The 12593-nt window shown below is 39.6% G+C and overlaps 1 protein-coding gene across 1 annotated transcript in view; it reads left to right on the top strand.

Annotated features, from left to right (window-relative positions):
• Nucleotides 1–11705, top strand: part of LOC124551074 (U11/U12 small nuclear ribonucleoprotein 35 kDa protein-like) — a 53209-nt gene extending 41504 nt beyond the window's left edge. The window contains exon 6 of the mRNA XM_047125970.1: nucleotides 11614–11705. The gene's annotated coding sequence lies outside the window, so the exon portion shown is untranslated. The remainder of the gene's footprint in view (nucleotides 1–11613) is intronic.
• Nucleotides 11706–12593: the final 888 nt, after the last annotated feature.

The raw sequence follows: 12593 nt of genomic DNA, 5'->3' as shown, positions 1-12593 counted from the left end.
ACTTTCACTGACTTATGATGAATTCATTTGTGAAAATGTTTTTTGTTGTTGTGGTCTTCAGCTTGATGCAGCTCTCCATGCTAGTCGATCCTTTGCAAACTTTTTCATACCCAAATAACTATTTCAACCTCCATCCATTTGAAACTGCTTGCTGTATTCAACCCTTGGTCTTCCTCTGCAGTTTTTACCCTAGCCCCACTTCCCTCCAGTACTAAATTGATAATACCTTGATGTCTCAGAATATGTCCTATCAAATGACCCCTTCTTTTAGTCAGGTTGTGCTGCAAGTTTTTTTTTTCTCCTGAGTGCTGTTCAGTACCTTCTCATTATTTACACAAGCTACCCATCTACTCTTTAGTATTCATTTCAAGCAACACGTAAAACACAAAATAGATACGGCTCATCACTTGATGGATAAAGTGGTCCCATCTCTGAGATTTGTGGGGAGTAGCATAGGATGATTCAAAGAAATGGGGAAGTCCATGTTCGTCAATCCATCCTCACTCAGCATCTTTACAGTTGCACAATTTAAGTGTTCGCAGAATGTTGGTACAGGACTTCTAATGCCACCTACACGAGTTGCAGATTGTCCAGAAACTGAAGTGCAGAAATTGTGTTATGTGATGACAATTCTGTAAATTAATGCTTCAAATGGTGAACGAGGACGAGGAGTTTACTGACAAACTGTGGATGTCGGACAAAGCCCATTCCCGCCTCAGTGGATTTGTTAACAAACAAAATTTTAGATACTGATCACAAGACAATCCTATGGAGCTGCGCCTGCATCCACTGCATTGCACAGCAACAAAGCTACTGTGTGGTGTGTTGTGTCATCATATGATGCAAAAGCCCCTGTTTTTCTTTTTTTTTTTTTGAGGACAAGAATGGTCATGCGATTACAGTCACATTGAATTGTTATGTTGTCCAGTTTGAAACCTTTGTTAGGCAACAACTATAGAGATTTGCAGACATTATTGGCACAAGCTGGTATCAATATCACACACAGCACAAATATCAATAGCTGCTGTACACCAATAGTTTGGGGATTGTGCAATTGCGAGAGCTGGTGACATTCAGTGGCCTCCCAGATCCCCTGATCTGTCAGCTTGTTATTCCTTTTAGTGTTCCTTAGTTGACCTGCTACAATTGAAGAATTGAAAGCCAAGATCCAAGAAGCAATTGCCAAAATTTTAGTTGAGATGTTACGTCATGCAATGAAGAAAATAACGAAGAGACTGCAGTAATGTTTGCGTAGAGAAGCAGCTCATCTGCAAGATTTCATCTTCAAAAATTAATTGTACTGATTGTATTCTAAAATGGCATTATTTTTGCAATTAAAAGACATAAATATATATTTTAATTTGGTTTCATGACATTATTTACTTTTCAAAATTTCCCCATTTCTTTGAATTGTAGGAGCATGTCCTTACCTAGGCACCACACAAAGAACAATGTTCACACGTGGTCAAGGAACACATCTGATTACCGATTACACAACTACAAACAAACACACAAAACAATCTTGAAATTCATAAGTTTCCAATGAAGTCTCAGGCTGGTATGGTTGGCACTGGATAAAGGCGCATTGTGGTAGAAAATGCAGACACCGAGCAAGTTGATTACCCGATTGCAGAGCAAAGCATGGTAGGTGCCACACAAAGAACAATGTTCATTCGTGGTCAAGGAACACATCTGATTACCGATTACACAACTACAAACACACACACAAAACAATCTTGAAATTCATAAGTTTCCAACGAAGTCTCAGGCTGGTATGATTGGCACTGGATAAAGGCGCATTGTGGTAGAAAATGCAGACACCGAGCAAGTTGATTACCCGATTGCAGAGCAAAGCATGGTAGGCGCCACACAAAGAACAATGTTCATTCGTGGTCAAGGAACACATCTGATTACCGATTACACAACTACAAACAAACACAGCAAATAGTATCAAAATTCATAAGTTTCCACCGAAGTCTCAGGCTGGTGTGATTGGCACTGGATAAAGGTGCAGTGTAGTGGAACAAGCAGATGCCAAGCGAGGTGGCAATCTCGTCCCCGAGTTTCACCAGCATAGTGATATTCCAATGCGAGGTGTGGAATTAATAATCTTTGGCAGAAGACGTGACGTGAAACACCCTCTGCACATCCAGCTGCATAGTAGGAGTAGAGTGGCAGGTCTATGGAGGCAAGGCCTCAGCTTCGTTACAGGTTGACAGCCTTGTGGCCATGTTTGACAGCTGAAAGCGCATGTATCGGCCTGTGTGAATCACTTGTGCCTTTGACTTTAGGACCGGTGGCAGCGCCTGCGGGGTGTGGCACTAGGAGCACGTGAAATGACATTGTTGTGGAAGTGGCGGGGGCTGCAGTGCAGTGTGTTGATGATGTCATCCAGTGTATTTTTTTCTTTCAATGAAATATAGTGTTTTCATCCAAGAAAGTTACGTTTTGGCTTGACAGAGTATTGCACTGTATTCAAGACACTGATTTGTATCATCTCTGGTAGAAGATAGGCACAATATTTTATTAGATTACTTTTTCAACAAACTAAGCGATATTTTTTTATCTACACAGAATCATTTGCAGCACAAATGATCTGTGCAAAATGCGAACTGTAAGTAGTGTCGTCATTGTGGAAAATATTTCTCCTCCAACATATCCTACACTTGTCAATATTGATCGACAAACAAGTTAGGGCACAGCCATCTAGAATACGGGTGGTCATAATTAGGAACTGCACGCAGGTGGGCTGTGACCAGGGATGTCACAGGTGAGCCTCACGGCATTGAATACCTGAACACAGCCGGGATATTTCATGTTTTCTTATGTGGTCGGTGAAATGGTAGTATAAAGGCTCCTAAGGATGGCTACCTCTTTCAGGTTTTTTTATGTGGTGAGAGGCTCATTGCACACCAAATACCGTAATTACTCGAATCTAAGCCGCACTTTTTTTCCGGTTTTTGTAATCCAAAAAACCGCCTGCGGCTTAGAATCGAGTGCAAAGTAAGCGGAAGTTCTGAAAAATGTTGGTAGGTGCCGCCACAACTAACTTCTGTCGTCGAATATATGTAGCGCTACACAGGCATGCTTTGTAGACACAGAGATAAATACTGGCGCCAAAACCTCTGCGCCAGTAAATAAAGTTAAAAAAAAGGGTGGAAGACGAGCTTTTTTTTCTCCGCCTCGAGTTTCGACCACTGCATTTTCATACATTATCCAATGAAGTAAAACCAAATTCCGTATTGTTCATCTTCGAATGTAGCAGAATTTCAATGTACTACGAAAATCCGACTAGCAAAACTGTTAGGGATGTTTGTCAATATGGCCAACTCTACATTCTGAATTTTTTCCTACCTGTGAGAGGAGATGGTTGCTAATAGGAACCTGATGAAATGTGAATCACATGCAGTATTCTCATCACCGTAAGAATAATTCGAATATAAACATTTTGCTATGTATTCTTTCGTGTTTGCTGCTATCTCATTTAAATCCTGTCTGCCTAATAAACTACGAAACGAATGAGACAACAGCAAACGCGGAAGAATATACATATCTCTAAAAACAAAGATGATTTGACTTACCAAATGAAAGTGCTGGCAGGTCGACAGACACACAAACAACCACAAACATACACATAAAATTCAAGCTTTCGCAACAAACTGTTGCCTCATCATCCCTCTTTCCTGATGAGGCAACAGTTTGTTGCGAAAGCTTGAATTTTGTGTGTATGTTTGTGGTTGTTTGTGTGTCTGTCGACCTGCCAGCACTTTCATTTGGTAAGTCAAATCATCTTTGTTTTTAGATATATATTTCCTACGTGGAATGTTTCCCTCTATTATAAGAATATACATATCGTGTCAAGTTTATATTCGTATTATTCTTATGCCTAATAGTGATACAGTCAAATGAAGCACGGCAACTGACTAGATTTTTAAATCTGAGATGACTAATTTCAGTGCAGAATTTGATGTACTAAAGAAGCGGCCACAAAGATTTTCAAACGGAGAAAAATTTGCGCCTAACTCTCGTTCAGAACATGTTCTATCATACGCAGTCTATTATTTGGTTCTTGTTAATCATTATCAAAGAAAGCAGCAGTGTTAGTAACAACAAATAGCAGTCTCTTGCCATTGTTTCGCTAATGAGATGATTCCTCTTTTTAAGCGGCGGTAGCGCGCACAAAAGCAAGCCATGCCGCGAGCGGCAACACGCCGTAAACACGCACTATCAGAATGCGACAAACAATGCATGACACAGTACAGTAATGCATTTTCAGCTTAGAGTGACGTAAACACCTATAACAAAGAAAATGGCACTTATCAGATCAAAGCAAAATAAGCAATCAATTCAAACCAGACGAAGCACGTGAAAAAGGAAGGGTATCCGTATAAATACGGACGGAACGCCTGACGCATAGCAATGGCTTCCTGGTAAAGCTTAACTGCTAAGATTACGACTCGAACCAAACTACTGTAGCTGTATCGTCTTTCATTTGACCTAAATTGTGTCTCATATTACAATGGACCAACTTTGTTTCGATTTGGAGGTGCAGCCTAAAACTTTTCTCTCTGATGTGTTGGTAAATGTGCCAACACCTTGTAGATAGAGGCGGCCAAAATGCACGCTCTCTAACGAAGACGGGCGCGAATTCTGGAACAGGATAAGTAGTGAATTCTAATAAGAAAAGTATGCAGCTCCTCGAATACTTAACTTTATTCTATCCTTGTGGTACATCGCTCTTGATAATACAAATAAGACTATCTTCAGATACGGTTAATGGCACCTTGCTAGGTCGTAGCCATGGACTTAGCTGAAGGCTATTCTAACTGTCTCTCGGCAAATGAGAGAAAGGCTTCGTCAGTGTAGTCGCTAGCAAAGTCGTTGTACAACTGGGGCGAGTGCTCGTCCGTATCTCGAGACCTGCCTTGTGGTGGCGCTCGGTCTGCGATCACACAGTGGCGACACGCGGGTCCGACATGTACTAAATGGACCGCGGCCGATTTAAGCTACCACCTAGCAAGTGTGGTGTCTGGCGGTGACACCACACTCTCCCCTTGAATTTCGAGTCTCAAATTTCAGGTGCAGCTTAGATTCGTGAAATTTTTTTTCCTTTATTTCGAGTCTCATTTTTCAGGTGCGGCTTAGATTCGAGTAAATACGGTAGACCTGAGCTGAGGAAAAAACCCCTGATAATGTGGCAAACAAGAACACAAATTTACAACAAATAATAGAAGAAAAATATGGAAATAACTATGACATAAACACTCACCACATCTTCTCATTCTTAGCATCTGGATGTATACTGGCATACATCTTACAAAGAAAATGACTTACAAGGGGAGGCCGCCAATTGTGAAATTCAGATTCGATTCATACTGCGCATAATAAAAGCTCATGGCCAGAGGTGTAATGTGGCAAAGCACCAAGATGCACTTCTCAGCCGTTGTCGAGAAAATCGACAGTTAAAAGAAACCGTTGCAGTGAAATACTCTCTACGATTAATAATTTTCTACAGCATCGTGGCGCAGCGGTAAGCGCTCGGGTTCGTAATCCGGAGGTCGCTGGATCGAGTCCCGCACCAAGCAACTTTTTTTTTATTATTTGTTTTTTGTAATTCAAATGTACACACACACACACACACACACACATATATATATATATATATATATATATATATATATATATATATATATATATATATATATATATATAAAAAAAATAGAGGGAAACATTCCACGTAGGAAATGATGTCTGCTTGTGTCTGTATATGTGTGGATGGATACGTGTGTGTGTGCGAGTGTATACCCGTCCTTTTTTCCCCCTAAGGTAAGTCTTTCTGCTCCCGGGATTGGAATGACTCCTTACCCTCTCCCTTAAAACCCACATCCTTTCGTATTTCCCTCTCCTTCCCTCTTTCCTGATGAGGCAACAGTTTGTTGCGAAAGCTTGAATTTTGTGTGTTTGTTTGTGTGTCTGTCGACCTACCAGCACTTTCATTTGGTAAGCCACATCATCTTTGTTTTTAGGTATATATAATATATATATATACTCCCGAGCGCTTCGTTCTTGGTCGTCCACTGTTACTATTCCCTCTTGGCTCATATATATATCTGTGTGTGTGTGTGTGTGTGTGTGTGTGTGTGTGTGTGTGTGTGTGTACATTTGAATTACAAAAAACAAATAATAAAAAAAAAGTTGCTTGGTGCGGGACTCGATCCGGCGACCTCCGGATTACGAACCTGAGCGCTTACCGCTGCGCCACGATGCTGTAGAAAATTATTAATCGTAGAGAGTATTTCACTGCAGTATTTCACTGCATATATATATATATATATATATATATATATATATATATATATATGGGATAAACAACCAACAAACAACTGGAAAGATTTCCGAACGAAAATTATACAGAAAGCAAGAGATTTGATTCCGTTAAAGAAAATATCCAAGCATCCATGGTGGAATTCGAATTGTGATAACGCATTAGAAGAGAGACGACAAGCCTTTTTAAATTACAATTGTGACAAATCAGAAACCACACAACAAACATTTTTCAAAGTGAGAAAACAAACAGCTAAAATACTTAGACAAACTAAAAGAAAATACCTTAATGAACAGCTAAACACAATTGAAGAAAACTTTAAGAACCACAACACTCAAGATTTTTATAAAATATTCGCAAATCAAATCAAAGGATACACTCCACAAAATCTCTGCTTCCGGAAACAGAATGGAAAATTGGCACTAACTAACAAAGAAAATTGCCAAGAACTAGCTAAATATTTCTCACAACTCCTAAATTGCCCACAACCAAGTACAAGATTCCCCAGATTACAACCAGAACACACGAATGAGACTTCACTACCACCATCTCAAGAAGAAATTTATAGTCACATTAGAAAACTCAAAAATAATAAATCATCGGGAGAAGATGGAATTGTAGCTGAACTACTGAAAAACCTTGGTCCAAATTCGTTAAAAGAGATCACTAGCATCATCAAAGAAATTTGGCAGACAGAAAATATCCCAGAGGAGTGGAAGTGTGCACTAATTCACCCATTGCACAAAAAGGGAGAAAGATCAGACGTAAACAACTACAGAGGCATTTCACTTTTACCAGTTACCTACAAAATTCTATCTGCATGTCTCCTAAAGAGGGCACAAGAACAACTAGAACATACAATTTTAGACTACCAAGCAGGCTTTCGTCCTAATAGATCATGCCCGGAACAGATATTCAACCTTAAAACTATTTTAAAGATTAAAGCAATCAGGTCAAAACCAATAATCTGCACATTCGTTGATTTCAAAAAGGCATACGATTCCATAGACAGACAGTCTCTATGTCACATTCTCGAAGAACGAGGCCTAGACACTAAAACCCGAAAACTAATTGAACAAACACTAACAGAAACCAAATCAAAAATTAAATTCAGAGGGGAAATTTCGGAACCATTCTCAATTAAAACCGGAGTAAGACAAGGAGATGGGATCTCACCACTATTATTCAATATAGTTTTGGACAAAGTTATGAAAGAGTGGGAAGTAACACTAAGGAAACAAAGCTTTTGGAAGCCAATTGAACTAGGAAGAGGTAAAGGAAAATTGAACATCCCTTTTTAGCGTTTGCAGAAGACTTGGCAATTATAACTGACAGTGAAGAAACAGCAGTAAAACAAATTGAGACACTTAAAGAATGTGCTGAGAAGGTTGGCCTGCAAATCTCCTTTGAGAAGACAGAATTCATCTGCTCAAAATTAGATATTTCGAAACTAAAAACAAAGTATGGTGAAATAACTAGAGTCAAGCACTTTAAGTATCTCGGTGAAGTTATTGAACCAACAGGACTTGAGAAAATAGCACAAAAAAACCGATTACAGAAAATCAAGAAAGTATTCGGACTTATTCAAAATATATATAACAAGAAATGTCTATCAAAAGGCACTAAAATCAGACACTACAACACAGTCATCAAACCAACAGTCACATATGCAAGTGAAACACTCTCCCTGAATAGAAAATTAGATTTACACGAAATTAAGAAAGTAGAGAGAAAAATTATTAGAAAAATCCTAGGACCACGATACACACAAGATGGATACAGGCTGCAGACTACCGAGACAACCGAAAAAATATCAAACATCGAGGCAGATATCAGGAAGAGGCGGATGAAGTTTTATGGACATATAGACAGATTACCTGGAAACAGGTTAACTAAACGTCTATTGGACTATATGACATCACTTAAGGCAACAATACCCTGGGTAACTGAAGTTAAGAAGGATTTGAAAAAGGCAAAAATTGACATAACAAACACATCAGACCGGGATACATTCAGAAGAAAAATCGACAAGTGGAAGTTTACTCCAGAGACGGAATCTAAACCTGTCCGACCAAAGTGGACCGAAGAAAGGAAGAAGGCCTTTGGGGAGGCAATGAAGAAATACTGGGGAAATAAGAAGAACATTAAGAAATGTTAATCACCTGCTTATCGTTCTCCCATGGGGACATTCGCTAATAATAATAATAATAATATATATATACAGGGTGTTTCAAAAATGACCGGTATATTTGAAACGGCAATAAAAACTAAATGAGCAGCGATAGAAATACACCATTTGTTGCAATATGCTTGGGACAACAGTACATTTTCAGGCAGACAAACTTTTGAAATTACAGTAGTTACAATTTTCAACAACAGATGGCGCTGCAGTCTGGGAAACTCTATAGTACGATATTTTCCACATATCCACCATGCGTAGCAATAATATGGCGTAGTCTCTGAATGAAATTACCCGAAACCTTTGACAACGTGTCTGGCGGAATGGCTTCACATGCAGATGAGATGTACTGCTTCAGCTGTTCAATTGTTTCTGGATTCTGGCGGTACACCTGGTCTTTCAAGTGTCCCCACAGAAAGAAGTCACAGGGGTTCATGTCTGGCGAATAGGGAGGCAATCCACGCTGCCTCCTGTATGTTTCGGATTGCCCAAAGCAATCACACGATCATCGAAATATTCATTCAGGAAACTAAAGACGTCGGCCGTGCGATGTGGCCGGGCACCATCTTGCATAAACCACGAGGTGTTCGCAGTGTCGTCTAAGGCAGTTTGTACCGCCACAAATTCACGAAGAATGTCCAGATAGCGTGATGCAGTAATCGTTTCGGATCTGAAAAATGGGCCAATGATTCCTTTGGAAGAAATGGCGGCCCAGACCAGTACTGTTTGAGGATGCAGGGACCATGGGACTGCAACATGGGGCTTTTCGGTTCCCCATATGCGCCAGTTCTGTTTATTGACGAAGCCGTCCAGGTAAAAATAAGCTTCGTCAGTAAACCAAGTGCTGCCCACATGCATATCGCCGTCATCAATCCTGTGCACTATATCGTTAGCGAATGTCTCTCGTGCAGCAATGGTAGCGGCGCTGAGGGGTTGCCGCGTTTGAATTTTGTATGGATAGAGGTGTAAACTGTGGCGCATGAGACGATACGTGGACGTTGGCGTCATTTGGACCGCAGCTGCAACACGGCGAACGGAAACCTGAGGCCGCTGTTGGATCACCTGCTGCACTAGCTGCGCGTTGCCCTCTGTGGTTGCCGTACGCGGTCGCCCTACCTTAGCAGCACGTTCATCCGTCACGTTCCCAGTCCGTTGAAATTTTTCAAACAGTCCTTTATTGTATCGCCTTTCGGTCCTTTGGTTACATTAAACCTCCGTTGAAAACTTCGTCTTGTTGCAACAACGCTGTGTTCTAGGCGGTGGAATTCCAACACCAGAAATATCCTCTGTTCTAAGGAATAAACCATGTTGTTTACAGCACACTTGCACGTTGTGAACAGCACACGCTTACAGCAGAAAGACGACGTACAGAATGGCGCACCCACAGACTGCGTTGTCTTCTATATCTTTCACATCACTTGCAGCGCCATCTGTTGTTGAAAATTGTAACTGCTGTAATTTCGAAAGTTTGTCCGCCTGAAAATGTACTGTTGTCCCAAGCATATTGCAACAAACGGTGTATTTCTATCGCTGCTCGTTTAGTTTTTATTGCCATTTCAAATATACCGGTCATTTTTGAAACACCCTGTATATATGTAATTCCCGGCTATTAGTTGCAACAATTACGCATATAATAAGTTGTTGAAAGTCGTTTGTCGTGGAAAAATAATACTTGAAATAAAACACAATATCACAAATAATATTCAAGTGGATACAATTTATTGAAAAGTTTGGTATACACTCGCACATAATTAACAATTAGTGACCAGAAGTAGCTGGAGTATCGCACGAACCAGAGTGACAGTTATCATAGAAACATGGAAAGCAGAAAACAGCACGACATCGAGCACATCTGATAAACGATACGTTTTTAGAAGAACAATTGTTTTTTAAATTATTTGTTGGGAAACACACCTGATTGACATTCTGAAAAATTGTTCTAACGTTCGTCAGGTTTGATGCACATGCATTTGAATTACAAAAAACAAATACTAAAAAAAAGGTTGCATGGCGCGAGATTCGATCCGGCGACCTTCGGATTACGAACCCGAGCGCTTACCCCTGCGCCAAGACGCTGTGGAAAATTGCTAATCGTAGAGAGTATTTCACCGCAACGGTTTCTTTTAACTGTCGATTTTCTCGACAACGGCTGAGAAGTGCATCTTGGTGCTTTGCCACATTACACCTCTGGCCATGAGCTTTTATTATGCGCAGTATGAATCGAATCTGAATTTCACAATTGGCGGCCTCCCCTTGTTAGAAATGAAAAGCAAAAGTACAAAACAGAAATTTTAGTGAACAACTAAACATATACATACTGTTGTAATCATTATTTAGATGATCCTGAATTGTCACTCAATTCCTTGTCGCTACTGTCATTGTAGAGAGCATTGTCCTCTGTGCCGTCAAGCACATTAGAAACACAGCATCTCTCAAATGCGTGATGGACAGCTTTATACGAGTCTAGTACAAGTGTTTGGCAAATTTAGCACAGTACCAGGACAACATTGCCATACATGTTTAATGGGTCTGCACTTTGATTGTTCCAGCTTCACCATAAAAATTGTTAAATCACTGTCAGTTACTTGCTTAAAATGTTGAAAATTTTCTGTAATCACTCCCACTGTACAAACTGAATATAATACTTGATGTGTTCGGAGACAGGTTGTGGATAATATGTGAGTAATTTGTGTCAAAGTTGGTTCTAATGAATGCATGTAATATTATCTTCTTTTACCTTTTAGAAAGGAACACTATAACCAAATTTTTGACACCAGTAGTAATGAGAAGCAATTCAGAAGTTGAAATGTCTCCTATTCCCAGCAAGCTGAAGAATCGCAACACTGTTCACAATATGTTTTTGTAGGCCACAAAACATTTTGACTATAAGCAAAATCATATAAACTATTATCTCATTCAAAACTGTTACTAGCACTGACATTGAAAAGCTACCTTTAACTTTTCTCAAACTTGTAGTTTGTAAAAGGTGTTTGCTGTAAAAAGGCAAGCATGCATTAATTAGAACCAACTTTGACAAAAGGCAGCTTTTGTTGGATTAAGGAAAATGGTTGCTTTAATTGCAATGACTTGTTTTTTTTTTTTTTTTCAGAATGTGTGTAGTGGTGCATTCAAAGCACTGTGGCAACAGATGGTGCCAAACTCTTAATACAGTTTGTTTGATCAGCAGTCTGAAGTTGTCACTCTCATGTTCACTACAAAAGGGAATGAAAAGTGAAATAAATGTGTGGATATTTAACAAGAAAGTTGCAGCATCTTTGGCATATACTGCAAAGGGTCTAGTAATTTTCTTTAATCATCCAAACACTTACACTGACTTTTGTAAATCCGTTTTTGTACTGCACATTTCATGGTTGAAGCCAATAACAGAACAGCTTGCTGTTGAGGATCTTTCTCTATATTGAGTATATGGAGGTGAATTCCTGTATGGAATCCCATTACATGTTCTAGCCATCCCTGAAAAACAGTTTACCCAGTCAGTGAATTCAGTACTCAGGAGTTCGTGGCTCAGGACTAATGTTCTCGTGTTATCTCTGTTTGTAGGAACATATCTGGTATCTGAGACTGTGATACCGTTGAGTGCCTTTAAAAATTAGCGAATATTGAATTCAGGATTGATCATGTCTTCAAGAAGGAATAAGCTTGATGTACTGGTGGTTTTTGTGAAGAAGTTGTCTAGGGTGGTCAACTCATTTCAGTTTATTGCAGCTAGTGCCACAAAGAACTAAGTTATTTAGGAAATACTGGGGAATGGCACGATGTGACAGAAGAGATTGGAAATTTTCAGGAAAGCAGCAGTGGCAGTTCAGGTGAATCAAGATGAAAATGATTGTAACAAGTCTTAAGCCATTGTTGTTTTGTTGAAACAGAAGGTACCTTGAGTTAGTTTATAAACTTAACTTAAAATACAAATTGTCTTCATGAAAACAGCTGATAAAGTATGTTGCGACAGTTTTATAAATGTTGCAAAAGTAACATAGTGTTAACGTTGGGTAGAGCGAACTTTATGGCTATAACGACAGAGACCTGGACTTCTGATAACACTGGATCATATTTGGCAATAACATTTGA

The sequence above is a fragment of the Schistocerca americana genome, chromosome 9 (assembly GCF_021461395.2).
Source record: "Schistocerca americana isolate TAMUIC-IGC-003095 chromosome 9, iqSchAmer2.1, whole genome shotgun sequence".
NCBI classification, from domain to species: Eukaryota; Metazoa; Arthropoda; class Insecta; order Orthoptera; family Acrididae; genus Schistocerca; species Schistocerca americana.
Note: the sequence above shows the minus strand (reverse complement) of the source record. Positions and strands in the feature narration are given on the sequence as shown.